Source organism: Bubalus bubalis, chromosome 12 (genome assembly GCF_019923935.1).
Source record: "Bubalus bubalis isolate 160015118507 breed Murrah chromosome 12, NDDB_SH_1, whole genome shotgun sequence".
NCBI classification, from domain to species: domain Eukaryota; kingdom Metazoa; phylum Chordata; class Mammalia; order Artiodactyla; family Bovidae; genus Bubalus; species Bubalus bubalis.
In genome coordinates, this window is record NC_059168.1 from 71168192 (window position 1) to 71183199 (window position 15008).

The 15008-nt window shown below is 40.5% G+C and overlaps 1 protein-coding gene and 1 non-coding gene across 14 annotated transcripts in view; one reads left to right on the forward strand and one right to left on the reverse strand.

The window, feature by feature from the left end:
• BABAM2 (BRISC and BRCA1 A complex member 2) overlaps positions 1-15008 on the reverse strand; it is a 474973-nt gene that overhangs the window by 173464 nt on the left and 286501 nt on the right. The window lies entirely within an intron of this gene.
• LOC112578281 lies at positions 5027-5131 on the forward strand. The gene has a single exon (XR_003102579.1). It is a non-coding gene; the product is annotated as a small nucleolar RNA U13 (small nucleolar RNA).

Below are 15008 nucleotides of genomic sequence, written 5' to 3' on the forward strand. Positions count from 1 at the left end.
AGCCACCAGATCACACCCTTTGCTCACTTGCCCACACTCACTATTCATTATGAAGTCCTTTGAAGTTCCACCTACCACTGTTTTTATTTTTCTTTTATTAAACAATTGTGTCCCTTCCCAGTTCACTTAATTCAGTCTTCTGGATAAATGTGTATGTGATATTTGCATGTGCTAAATGTAGTGCTTGTGCCAAAAAAGAAAAAGAAAAAAAAAGCCACCAAATATTTAGAAAGTACCTTCTGGGAGCTCAATTTTCTATCAGGAATAATAGAAAGGAATACAAAAAGCATATTTGTGTGACTGTGTGGGTGGTGCTTAATGCAAGGGCACGTGTGTGGGCTCCTTTAAACTGTTGTTTCCGCAGCCCAGTGCCCTAGCCAAGTGAATGGGGAAACGCTGGCCACATAATATATGAAGACAGACACTAACCCAGCAGGCTAGGGGGCTGAGGGACCTGGATGGACATTGGCTCCAGCTGAACACACGGTAAGCTCTGTGCATAGAGCCCAGAACAAAAGAATAATTTGGTGGGTTTTTTTTTTTTTTGGAGGATGTAGAATCCTTCTGGATCATTAACTTTTAGTTGGGTACATGTATTACCTAACTAAATTCTGGCACATGATTAAGCTACGGCCAGGATGACACATGATTAAACATCCATAGTGGTTCCCTGACAGTGTCTGAAAATGCCAGGCACATTCTCCCACCTGGGCCTAGTTCACACATCCCTTCTGGCTGCCCTTCCCCTCCTGGAAAATTGTTATTCTTCCTGCAATGTCCACGTCAGGAGCCACACCTTCCGTGAGTCCTTGGGCCTCCAGAAGACCAAGTTCTGCAGTTCTGCGTGCCCACCTCCAGTACAGGACTGACCACACTGTTCCAGCTGGTTACTGCTGTGCTTGTCTCTAGCAGGAGACTGTCATTCTTGAGGCAGTGACATCTTTATCCTTATTTCACAACTCCCTACCCCGACCCAAACAATGCTAGTCAAGTGCCTGGCGTGGGCTGCTGCTGTTTAGTCGCTAAGTCATGTCCAACTCTTTGCAACCCCATGGACTGTAGTCCACGAGGCTCCTCTATGAGATTTCCTAGGCAAGAATATTGGAGTGGGTCACCGATTCCTCCTCCAGGGAATCTTCCTGACCCAGCAATCGAACCTGCTTGGCAGGTGGATTCTGTACCACTGAGCCACCTGGCATGTGACAGGCACTCAAAAACTGGTTACTATACTTTTCATTTCTTCAAATAAACAAACAAATCCTGAAATACTTTGACATAAATCAATTCACTCAGAACATAGGAACTTCAGATCAAACAGAAGCTTCTTCTCTCACCCACTCAACTGAAAAGACAATTTTGTTGATGGTACTTAAGGCTCCAAAATATGCTTTCCATACCAATAAAATTTCCAGGCATGAACTAAAAGCAGAATTGAGGCTGCCAGATAGCTTAAACCACAGGTGATAACTTGAAACAGAGAAAGAAAGGACAAAGGCATTAATGAGAATAAACAAAGATTTCCTACTCTGCCAACTTCAACCTCTTTTCTATTGAAAAAACCTCCCACAATCCCTAGCTAAAGAGTCAAAGTGTCAATCATGCAATAATAAATAATAATAATGCAGGCGAAAGCTGCCTTAGGCACGCAGGATCAAGAGTAGGGTGGAAGTCTCAAGCTGAGTTCACCGCCTCTTTTGTAATGTTGAAAGAGTAAGAATTGGCTTCTCAATAATGAAGGAGACAGACCAGAAGGGTCTGAAAAAAGGAAAATACAAATGTAAGAGTGAATATTCTAGTCCTAAGGGATAAACCCTCTTAGTGGGGTAAAACAGTAGTAGCACAGAGATACAGAATAGAGACAGGGAGTCCTTGACCAAAAGTACCTTTGCTACCAAGAGCTGTAGGATCACATAGTGAGGCATGAAGTGAGAGCCACCTTATTAAGAGAACTGTGTGTATATCAGCATTTTGAAACTTTCCTGATGAAACTATATAATATAAACAGTCATTTTTGTTTTTCCTCTAGATCTGTGTCTTTTCTCCCTTCTTCATTTTGAGTTTGTTTGTATAGGTTACTGTCCTGCAGACTTAAACCTGATGCAAGTATTGTGCTGTTTTTGTTTTGAGTTTCTGGATCATCAGGGGACACTGAACATGGTTTGATATTTGTTTGTTGTCTTATTCCTCTTTTGGAAACTGAAAGACATTATTCTTTATCTTATTACAATGGGATCTTAAGTGTTCTTCTGATCATTTATACAGAAATGATGTTAATTATTGTTATATTTGTGACAGATAACTTTCCAGTTTGTTTTTAAATTGCTTTCATGATATTCCTGACATAGAAGAAAAGTTCAGCTTGAATGGCTGGGTGAATGTATCTGAGATTAGAACCCAGGCTTGTCTGATCTCCCCACTCATGTCCTTAAATAATCTGCTGAACAGAATTAATTTTACACTATTAAACTCTATTGATGATGTGGAGCCAACACTGGAGAAGTCAGTTGATATAATGTAATTTAGGTTTTTTTTTTTTTTTTTCCTGCTTTCTTAAAGTTGTATTTGCTGCTGCTGCCAAAAGTATACGTAGATCAGCCTACCTACCTTCACGTATGTTACTTCATATATGCTGAGGGTGTAAAAATAGGCTGACCAAGTTTGCCAGGTCAGTATATTAATAAAACAAAATCAGAGTTTGTCCTTAAAACAGGCTCTTCAACAACACTGTAAAGCAACTATACCCCAATAAAAATTAATTAAAAAATAAAAATAAAATAGGCTCTTCAATACTCAGACTCACTCCCTTTCCCTGAGTCCAGGGAGCATGGCTCTTTTCCTGGGGGTTACCAGGAGTCTCACCTTTGGATAAGTGGGGTTTTTCCAAGAGACTGTAGTATGACTTTCCCATAGCAGTCACTTGATAAATGCTCATTTAAGATGATGAAATACTTTTCTTTAGAGTTCTAAACTGCCCAGGAGAAACTTCTCCAGTCAAGATAAGAGAAATGGAAATTTTCCATATACAGGGAAGTAACTGGGATGTTATTTCTAGAAAAAAAAAAGTCTTACAATTTTCTTTAAGTCAAAGAGCTTACTATTTTCATCCTTATAGAAATCTAAAAATTATACATCAATACATTTGTTTTCTAAACAGAAACACATAATTCACTTTAAAGAAAAGTTGGCTATGAAAAAGATTTCTATCAATTGAATTGAATGGAGTGAATCACATTTTCCCATTAAGTTCCACTTTAAAATTTATAATATTGAATCAAATTTGACCTACTACTCAAAGATGTCCCTAGACTACCTAAACTCATTTAAAGAAAATACTTATTTCTCTCTAATCAAAGTAATAAAAAATGCATTTCAAACAAGTCACAAAATCAAAATTCCAAATAGGTCTCAAAATTTCATAAAGCTGCGGCATTGGGAGCAAACTACAGGAAGAAAAGATAAGCCACATATAGGGCCTGGTCTGCAAAGCTAACCCTATAACCTCTTCCCTTTTAGGATAAATATGACTTTCTAAACATCTTCTAAAATCAATTATTTTGTAAGATGACTCCTGATAGCTTATTTATAATTCTGGGAAAGGCTCCATAACTACTAATATATAATACAATATTCTTTAAATAGTCTATGGAGAACTGTCATTCACAAATATTTTAAAATTTACTCACTCTGTGACTGATACTCACCAGGTTTTGTATTTGGTTTTGTACACAGCAATGGGAACAGAAATATAAATACCATGTAGTCTCTAGGATCTTCCAACTAGTGACAGAGATAAACTGAAGAAATTTTAATTCAATGAAGTTAAAAACCCTGATTGAGCATAAAGGCCATGCAGGAGTATGAAAGAGAGCACTTAGCTCTGTTATACAGAATAGTGCCAAGAAAGGCTCTGGAGAGGAGATGACATTTAATCTGAATCTTGACGGAAGACTAAAAACTGACTAGGATAGCAAGATTACAGGCAGAAAAAAGTAGGAAATAAATTTTCTCATGCTGTCTCTTAAGTGTGGGTACATATACTTAGAAAAACCTATCCATACTTGTGCCCCCAAATAAATTTATAAGCTTCAGAAAAAGAGGAGTCAATAATAACTAACATTATTCTACAAACAAATCACATCAGATTACTCCCATTTTCTTCTCAGGTACCAGGAGGTAAAAACAGGAAAGTGATGTAGAAAATTCTGGTAAACATAACACAGGGGTATCTCATGATATGAATTATCCAGATAGATAACAATTAGTTCACACTTCTTTCACCCCATTGCTTTCCAAATGGAAGCGTGATGGAACAGCAACTGAGCTGCCTATGGCTGACAGCCCCCTCTGGTGGTCAAGATGGGGAATTATGTGGTTAGTATTTCTGTCCCTGTCTTCCTTTCCCAGGGGGAAGAATAAATACTATGCTCCCTCACTGTTCCTACTTTTCTTCCTGTAGTTCAGTGTCTCCAGCACCTGGATTTTAGTACACTAATATTTATTCTTCAGATTCCCAATAAATATTTACAGAGTTGAACTGCTTCAAATAAGAAGTTCCTAATTTAACACTTTTGTAAGACCTTTTCCATTTTTCCCAAGTACTTATACTGTGTACCTTTAGCTCAGTCATCTGGGTATGAAGATGAAGAACTCTGTTGCATAAGTCACCAGCATTCTCAGCCTGCACTGAGATTTTTACACTGCACTCTAGCTATAAGGAGATGATCCCTTTCTATCAATCATTTGATGAATAAATTTCCTATCTTCTCTTAATCTGTTATCTTAGGAATTGTTCTTCATTTTATTTGTAAGGCAAAAGTCACCAGAAATCACCCATAAGAGGAATGCTAGTTATGCATACACTTGTTGCTGAGCTAAAGAATGCTGAAGATTGAGATAATTAAGAATGATTTATTTCTACAGTTGCTAAAGTGCTTAAGAAAAAAAACCTCAAATATTCCAGAAGTCTCTCAGTACTTTTTCTTTAATTAAGTCTGCCTTTTCTAAATGATAAACATATTCAGGATGGATCCTTTTGTAGTTCATGAGCGTGATGATTGGGTGTTCACGCTGTTGCGTGACATGTGCCTCTCCGCAAACCTTGTTACGACACTGGCACATTACCCGTCTGACGTGAAGAGAAAAAAAAAAAAAAAACTTAATTTTATGTTTCTTGGATATTTAACTATTTAAAATGCAACAGTATTATTAGTTCACAAAAGCAGAAGAAAGAGAAGGGAGATGATGGGAAGAACACAGGAAAAGCAAATAGGAGAAAATGTAAAAGGTAGTAATAGCAAGGAAACACTGTAGGCTCCAAAGGTGAACTTAAAAAGAACATTAAAGAAAGAAAAATGGCAAAAAAAAAAAAAAAAAAAAAGGTGATAACTATACAGGGACTCTGAAGGACCTGGACTGACTCCCAACCCTATACTGTATTCACTTAATGTATATTTCAGCTCATTTGAGAACAGAGATATAATAAAACACACAAATGTAAGGACTCTGGAAACAGAAGGAAAGTTGTTGGAGGTGGGGCATGAGGGAGAAGCTGGTAAAAGGATACAAACTTGTAGCTGTAAGATGAATGAAGTCTGAGGGTCTAATGTAAAGTGTGGTGACTACAGTTGAGAATGCTGTAGTAGAGCACCACTGAGCTTTGTTAAGACTACAGAAGTTAAATGTTTGTATCTTTCATATCCAAACTTTCTGGGCCATTTTGGGTGAGTCTTTTACTTAACCCTTCAAGTCTCAAGTATCTTGTCGTATAAAACAAAGGGGCCTGATCATATGATCTTTAAGGTCCTTTCTAGAAGGTTTTATTTATTTTATTTTTAATATTCTGACTTGTATAAATGACTGAAAATAAAGAAGACTCAGTAAAGGAAAGGCAGATGAGGAGCCCAAAGGAACATGGGATTTATAAGATGCACAGAAATTCTAATAAAATGATGGTGTTTTCCAGGTAACACCTCTAGTTATTAAAGGCATTAATTAAAGTAACCAAAAAACGTTTTCACTTAGGATATAATCTGGAACACCAAAATATCCTACCACTACTGCTCCTCCAATTCCCCCCAAATCACAAACGTTTTCTTGGAAAGAGTCCCATTTCTCTAAGTTGAATGTGTCATTATCCCAAAGAAGTGTCAAAGTGTCAAAGCTTAACTTTCTTGTTCAGTTTTAGGTTCTGAATCTATAAAATGAGAAACTTAACACTGTCTCTTGCCCGGGTGTTGCATACCATATTTAATACGGCACTTGAAGACCTTCAGCTTAGAAACACTTGAGAAATACAAAGTATCATTATGGTAATTACTATTATTACAAGGCTCCAGAGCTTAGACTAGCTATATTCTAATGTCTAATGTGCTATGTGGCCCTCTGTGACCCAGGAGGGTGATTTCCAAGCATCACGTGTAGGTGTGCTGCCCTTGTACGTATCAAAGCATCACACAAACAAGAGGCCTTATGGTGACTTGGGTTCAGATAACACTGTTGGAGCCTGATTTTCTCTGTAATGCTCCTGAATACCAGGGAAAGTATGACCCTACTCTTTCTGAGGAGTATGCTTCACAAAAGTCAAATCAAAGAGAATCCGCAGAAAGTCCAAACCTCACTCAGGCATGTCCTAAAGACAATTAGGTAATAAATCCCAAATATAATATATAAATAAATGCTCAAGACAGAACTTTCCAAATTTTATGTGCACAGCACAACCTATGAAGCTTTTAAAAGCCTAGATTTCAGAGCCCTCAAAAGTCTAACTTGGTAGTTCTGGGACAAGTTCAGGAAATCTATACTACACATGAACAGTCTTCTGGTCATACTTTTGAAAAGCACTTCTTTGGGGTTCCAGAAAGCCATCTAAAACAGCAAAATTCTGATTCAACACATTCAACAAAGACTTGGAGGTCTCAGAGACAGCAAAACTAAGTGAAATGAATGAACTACTTTTTTTTTTTAAACACAGCTTTAATTAAACAGCAATGTAAGTGGCTAAGATTTGGACTAGAATCTCTAAAATCTTGACCAAAAAGAAGCTGAACTGAAAAGCTGTTCCAAAAACGCAACCTCAAGAAATACTCACGTATATGAACAGAATAAAGCAGAACAAAAGCCTTTAGATAGAAAAAGTGATTGCTACAGGCTTTGCATTTTCAAATACACCAACTAGCAGCTCAGAAAACAGGTGTGACAAACAATGGGCCAATTTAATGCCCATTAAAGAAAAAGTATGAGGAAAAAAAAAGCCATTTGTGAATAAGCCTCTGAAAAGAGGAGCATCCAAGAAACAGGATCCAAAATCCTAATGTGTCTTTGCATTCTTAAATGCTAAAGTCACTGGGGAGAAAAAAACAACTCTATGTGAAATGTTATGAGGTGTTAATGTATCAAAGTGTTACCCACTAAGAATAACACACAGAACTGCTCAAGTGATTACTGGAAGCTTTTATTACAAAGAGGAGAAGGGGTAGAAAAGATGCAGCTGAATGAAGAACAGAACTATAAACGAACAGAACGAAAGAACAGAAGAGCTATCTACACTATTCCCTCCTCTGCCCCCCAGTTAAATTACAGACTGAACTCCTGCAAGGAATAGCATGTAACTCAGCTGGGAAGATTCCCTGGAGAAGGGAATGGCAATCCACTCCAGGATTCTTGCATGGAGAAGTGCATGGACAGAGAAGCCTGGCAGGCTATGGTCCATGGGGTCGCAAAGAGCCAGACACAACAGAGCAACGAACACCACGTGAAATTCTCCTTGTGGTCACCAGCCAAATCAACTGATGTTTTTTTAGGGCTCAAGGCCTAGTAGTTAGTGACTGTCCTTTAAAACTCAGCTCAAATCACACTTCTTCTGTGAAGTCTTCCCTTCCTTACTCCACCAAGGGAAATTTTACTAGTTTTGGTATTCTGGTATCACACTATTTTTACAAATCAAAATACTGATATTTCTGTTGGTATTCCAGCATGAATCCACAAGGGCCAGACAGCATCATTCATCCTGGGTTTTTTTCAATTGTTGGTTCTCTGCAATTCCTTCTGTCCAGTCCTGCCTCCCCAACCTCCAACCACAGACACCTTTATGGTAGAGCAGGGAAGCCTCCCAGGTCCTCCTTGCTACTCCGCTCCTGCAACGTCCCCTCTCCTCGCCAAGAGCAAAAAAAGGCCCACGCTAGATTCAAGGAAGAGGGAAGGTCCCCTGAAAGCTCTGGAAATTCTCCTGTCTTTCTCCAAGAAAGGATTTGAACTGAATTTTCTATTTAGGGAAAGAAAGCCAGAGGCAGTTTAAACCACAAATGTTAAATTTTTTGTAGTTTATTAAGAGATCAAATTGGACCAAAGTATTTTTAACTATCTTGCTCTAAATTATAGTTTTTTTTCATACTTATTATATAAGTAATTAGCTATTAGCTTTAGCTATTTAAGAATTACTGTAGGAACACTTGACTGTCCAGTGAACAAGGATGTCATTATCCTCCTTTCTTAGTGATTACACACCTCCAGAGCAGCCGATCTGCCTGGAGCACGTGGGCATAAACACAAGTCATCTGGAGTCAGCAAGAAGAGCTGTAAATAGTGTCCAAGAGAAATTTCAAAGCCTGGGATATGTTTTCTTTAAAACCTACAGAGCAAAATCTCAAATCACAGGTATCTTTGGAGACCTTAAACACTATCCCCAGTCACTCACTAATCAATAACTGTCTCACCCACAAGTCTGACTGCAGCACGGCTCCAGTGGTGCCCTATTTTCTGCAAAAGAGTCAGACCCCTGGGAGCGACTGACACTAGGCTCCCAACGAAAAACTGTCATTGGCAAGGACATTGAGTAGCAAGAGGTTTTTCATCATTCTCTCAGTCTTGTTTTCTAAAGATTCTTTTCCTACGAATATGCTAAAGACATGTTTATGATAATAAAACGGCAGTTGCTGGGGGGCCCATTGAGTTCAGTTCCCACGTTCACAGCTAAGGGAACTGGAACCCAGCCAGGTGAGGTGACTTACTGACCTAGGTCATACAACCACAACACGGTACTCCTGCCTTCCAGGCTGGCCCTCTTTTCCCCAGGTCTCACTGCCTTTCTAGGAGAGAAGCACCACTCTTTCCAAGCAGCTTTCTAACTGCTTGGCGTGGGTGATGTTTCTGAATGGGCCCTCCTTGAACAGCTCCTAAAACACTGACTCATTGCTCCTGATTACTTTGGAAGTGTTACTTGCTCAGTCATGTCCAACTCTTTGTGACCCCATGGACTGTAGCCCACCAGGCTCCTCTGTCCACGGAATTCTCCAGGCAAGAATACTGGAGTGGGTAGCTGTCTCGTTGTATCCTGCCAACTATGCCAATTGCATCGCTGATCACTTAACCCAGGGTAGGCAAGGAGCAAGTGGGGAAGCTGGAAGAAGATGTGAGGGGCCGTAGGAACTGCAAACATGTTTTATTCTCTCTCGACTGCCACAGCAGCAAGGCAGACAAGCAGCAGACACGCTGTATTCTCTTGTGGTTGACCCAGCGGATACAGCCACAAGGGCTTTTCCGGTGGTGCTTATATAGGTCTACAAATTATCTCAGCAGTTGCATAACCATACAAAGTCATTATTTACAAAACAGGGGGCGAGATGTGGTGCCAGAGAGCCATTTTGGCTAATTTGCTCTTCCCCTACAGTAGCCATTCCCTTCTCCAAGGGATCTTCCCAACCCAGGGACTGAACCTGGGTCTCCTACACTCCAGGTGGACTCTTTACCATCTGGTTCAACTAAGTGACAAGCTCAAACTTGTATCGGAGCATTTATCAATACATTCATGATCTTCAGAGGAAAAGGAAAGGAGTGAGTTCGCTCTTTGCTGGGAGTTATCAGGAAAAAGAAATAGCTGTCCTCCAGCTTACCTCCATCCCCTCTGTGTTACCCAGTGTCCCAGGCACCTTTCTGTTTGTTACTATAAGCCCTGCAAACTGAGCCCTTTGCCCAAGAGGAAGGTACACAGGAGAGTAGACTGAACATGAGTTTCAGACCAGAGAAGGCTAGATTTCAATATTTCATCTACTTTTTCCCTGCAGTATAAGTTACTTGGCTTATCTGACCTACAGTTTTTTCAAAATACTGGGTTGGCCAAAAAGTTCATTTCAGTTTTTCTATACCATCTTACAGAAACATCACAGAACTTTTGCGAAGATGAAATGAAATCATATATTTAAAGTTCCTAGTTCGATGTCTGTTTCACATGAGCTTCTCAAAGAAATGAGTTCCCTTTTCCCCTCTTCTGCTCTTATTAAGATTTTAGACAAGTAATTAACTAGTTAACCTCCCCTACATAATGGAAGATAATATATGCTTCTGATGAAAAGACACTATATAAAAACAAAATATGATTATTAACCATCAAGATGAATACCTGAAGGCATTAATTCACTTTATAAAATATGCAAAGGTACTAATTCACTAATAAATAAGTCATGGCAGGAGTCATGGCAGTCTGAGACTGCCAATTTGCTGAAGAGGTACAGCAGGGCCAAAGCACCAAGAACTCTGTCTAGAGCAGCTGGAGAAGGAAGTTTAGCTCTCTACCAGGGATGGTTAACACTGAAGTAAAAACCCAAAGCAGGAAAATAGCAAGGGATAGGCTACCCACTCCAGTATTCATGGGCTTCCCCGGTGGCTCAGACGGTAAAGAATCCACCTGCAATGTGAGAGACCTGGGTTCAGTCTCTGGGTTGGGAAGATCCCCTGGAGGAGGGCATGACAACCCACTCCAGTACTCTTGCCTGGAGAATTCCATGGACAGAGGAGCCTGGCAGTCTGCAGTCCATGGGGTCTGCTGAGCAACTAAGCATCTAAGCAGGGCTGCAGGAAGCAGCAACCGCACAGGCACGCAGACTGCCACGGTGGGAAGAGCATGAGAAACCTGGGCCTCGGAACCCGAGATCCAGCTCCAGACCTGTCGGGAAAGGGGGAGAGTTGGGCAAGGCCTTTAAGGTATCTGAGCTGTGACTTTAACTCTGGAAAATGGAGATGACCATGCGTGTCCTATCTAGCCTGCAAAGGTAAATGTGGAGAATATACTTCTAAGGTCGGAAGTGCAATATGTATGTAAAGTGAAAATATTTTGAGTAAGACAGCATACAAAGATGAGAAATAACAGACTATAAAATGAGGAAGGCCCAAAGGGTGATGACAAGACAGGAGGATGGCAGCCATCACCCTGACTAGAGGACACCAAGTGAAGAGGCCCAGGAGTAACACGGAAGGGCTCAGCACTGCTTGGCAAGGCGACTCTAACCCACCATGCTAGGGCAGGCAATAAACAGGCACTATAAACATTTAAGCCAAATTCAGCTTAATTTCAAAACAGGCAATAAAAACAGGAGAGCACTAATACTCTTACCACCCCTGTCTTTAGAAGACTACAATGGGTCTAGAGGTCACTCGGTTCCTATCTTTACTGGAATAAGTGGCAAATAACAGAGAAACGTGGTTAATACTCAAGAACCTAGATCGTGGGTTAATAAGCATTTGTGGACAGACTCCTGTTTGGTTTGAGCTGGCTGGCTTTCTTTGGGTGACAGAGGGCCCACATGGAGGCTCAGAAATAGTAATTTCTTGCAAGGACATTTGATAATTCAAGGAAGAAAAAAAAGTACCCCATTCGCTCTGTGTTCATTCTGGCTCCAGTTGCCCTGGCTTTGGGATGCACAGGGGGTTTCACAAGCAATAAAGGAAAGGCGATCACCACTGTTTCAGACAACAATCCAGGGCCAAGCGACAGCTCAGCTGTGGTTTGCCTTGCATTTATACTTTATATAGAGAAGATATGCCTGAGCTTTGTTTGCAGACCTCTTGGTATATACTTTTTAAAAAATTAATTTATTTATTTTAATTGCAGGCTAATTACTTTACAATATTGTAGTGGTTTTTACTGTACATTGACATGAATCAGCCATGGGTGTACATGTGTTCCCCATCCTGAACCCCTCTCCCACCTCCCTCTCCATCCCATCCCTCAGGGTCATCCCAGTGCACCAGCCCTGAGCACCCTGTCTCATGCATTGAACCTGGACTGGTGATCTATATCACATATGATAATATACATGTTTCAATGCTATTCTCTCATCATCCCAACCTCGCCTTCTCTCACAGAGTCCAAAAGTCCATTCTTTACATCTGTGTCTCTTTTGCTGTCTCATATATAGGGTCATTGTTTCTAAGTCAGAAAGAAAAATACTGATACAGTATATTAATGCATATATATGGAATTTAGAAAGATGGTATATAGACTTGTACTGGCTGAACTGAGTCTGCCCAATCTGCTGTGACTGGGTCACTGCTGGCCCCCTGCCACCGCCCAGCAAGGCAAGCTGTACAAGTGACAGCCACTGAAGAGGAATAAAAGGATTGGGCCCTATCCCTCTAAATGTGCTGCTCTACATGGCAGGCACTATGGCTTGAGAACATCTAGTTTCCTTGGTAACCTAACTATGTACTGAATGGTTTCCATGGCAAAGCATGTCCCAGAGTCCAAATAATCAACATACGCATACAATTTGAAATGTAACTTATTAGTAGGGGGCTGGTCACACTAGAAAAAATTAGTAATCTTAAAAAGTCATGATACCCTTACTGCGGCCCCAAAGCAGACGTCTCCATGCAGCCCAATTTGAAGGGTGCCGTAACACAGAAGGGCAAGGTCAAACCTGAAATGTGCCAGCCTGAGCTATGTGACACTGTTTCTGTGGAAGCTACGTCCCAAGAGATGAGATCCTGGTCTGTAAAGAAGAGGCTTGACATCCACAGAGTAAGAGTAAAGTACTTCTGGGATTCCTAGAAATCTCTGCTAAGAATAGGACTAAGGTTCTCAAATAAACAGTCTAACAAAGTGCTCATTTTATAATCTGGAATTCAAAGGAAAAAGGTTATTAGTTTCCATCTCAATCGGGGTGACAGCACCCTCTTAGGGGGATATGGAAATGCATGGGGACATACACCATGAAATGGTCTCAATATCTGAGAGGTCATTCAAGCAACAGGCAGGGCTGAGGATGCTAAATGCCGTGCCCTGCACCGGACAGGGCCACATGACAAAACAAAGAATAACATCCACATGAGAAAATGTGTCATGTTCTCAAAAGAAGTTCCTAATGAGAAAAATAATCAATTTTTAATGTACTTCTTTTTTAAATTAAATTTTTTTAATGTACGTGTTACCACTTGTCTTTTCTCTTTAAAAAATGAAAGATAAAAAGGAAGGGGGCAAAAAAATCTAAATAATATTTTTAAAGTTCTTAATCTGTTTGACGAGTGTGTTAAGCCAATGATGTAAAAGTTAAAAATGACTTCTTAAAATGAAGAAGGAAGCGACTTTAATTTCTAAGAAAGGACAGACAGGGCTCCAAAAAGCTGGTGGGAGTAAGAGTTTCCATGCCAGGCTTAACAGGGTAAAGCTGCCCTGAGGCCTACTGTAATCTTTGCGTTCAGAATTCGTCAGTCCAAGGTCAGGGTCCGGATAGGCCCTCTCTTCACTCTGCAAGTAACTGAAACTTTCTAGTTGTCGTGTATGCAAGCAACAGTGATTATGCAGAGGAACAGGGATTATGTGCAAAAGCCTCCTTTCAGATCTCCAGAAAGGCCCAAATGACAGGCAGATCCTCAGATCCCACTTCATTCTGTAAGCAGCCCAACTCAGGACCCAGACAATCTGGTTAACACAGAAGAAGACTTCCTTAGTTCCAGGACTCCCTTTGGGAATCCTGAAAACCTCTAAATCCAGACTGAACTGAAAAGCCCATAACTGACCTTTCTTAAAATTCCTAAAAATGCTGGAAATCTGATCCACGTAAGAGTTCTTAAGACTAAGACCCAAGCCAAAATCAGTATGGATTCACTAGAGCGCTGAAGACTTTCCAGACCTTCTCGTTCTGACTGCAAGCCTGCTTCAGCCTGAAGATCTCAGAGGCTGAGCAGTATCCAGATTTAATACTCAATAGGTCTAGCCTGTCAGCAGTCTGAGGTTGCCCACTGATGGTCATGGTTGTCATAGTTACCATGATATTCTCATGTCTATTCCTGTATTTCCCCCACTAGCCTATCCTAAATGAATTCAGGGGACTGATAATACCCCTGGTCCTGGTGGGAAGTATCTGGAGTAGAATTTTCAAAAATCGGGATCTCCAAGTATTTCAAGAGGAGGAGGAAGATGATGACATTGATTGAGATGACAGTCATAATAACACAGCAACTTATTAAGTATCTGGTGTTTACAATATGCCAGGCACTAGTGAACTCCGGGAGTTGGTGATGGACAGGGAGGCCTGGTATGCTGTGATTCATGGGGTTGCAAAGAGTCGGACATGACTGAGCGACTGAACTGAACTGAACTGATCTTAAAACAATTTATATACATTCTCTCATTCAATCTTAGCAAAATTTCTAAGAGGATTATAGATAAAGAAACTGAGTCACAGAGATGTAATTTGCACTAGGTTAACAGAACCAGAAAGTTACAGTCAGGCCATAAACTGCCATCTGTCTTATGGCCAAGCAGTGCTCTGCCTTGGTGTTTCACTAGAGACTTGCTCCTGATGGGAAGGGTAGCTGGGCCGGAGAGAGGTGAAGTGGCTGTTGAGAGCAGAGGGGAGGAGTATGCCTTGGCTCAACTACATTTATCGAGAATTGAGAATTTGGGCAAAAGGGCTGAATCAGACCTTGGACCCAGTTAGTCTTCAAGCTATGTTAGCCTTTGGAACTAAAATGATGGGGGATCCTTCCAAAACAGTCTATAAAAATCAGCCCAGAAAGGTATACAGGCAAAACTGCTCTGATCAACAAAGTGTGTAAGGAAACTGAAGACTGACTAGGAAATATCTGTCTGTACTGAGTATGGAGTGGAAAGTAGGAAAAAGATCAAAGCTACAAATGAAGAAACACACTTTAAATAAGGTACCAAGTAAAAAGCTATGGGCTTTCTTCCTGAGATTATGGGAGGATAGGAGGCAGACAGACAGTGAACTGAAGAG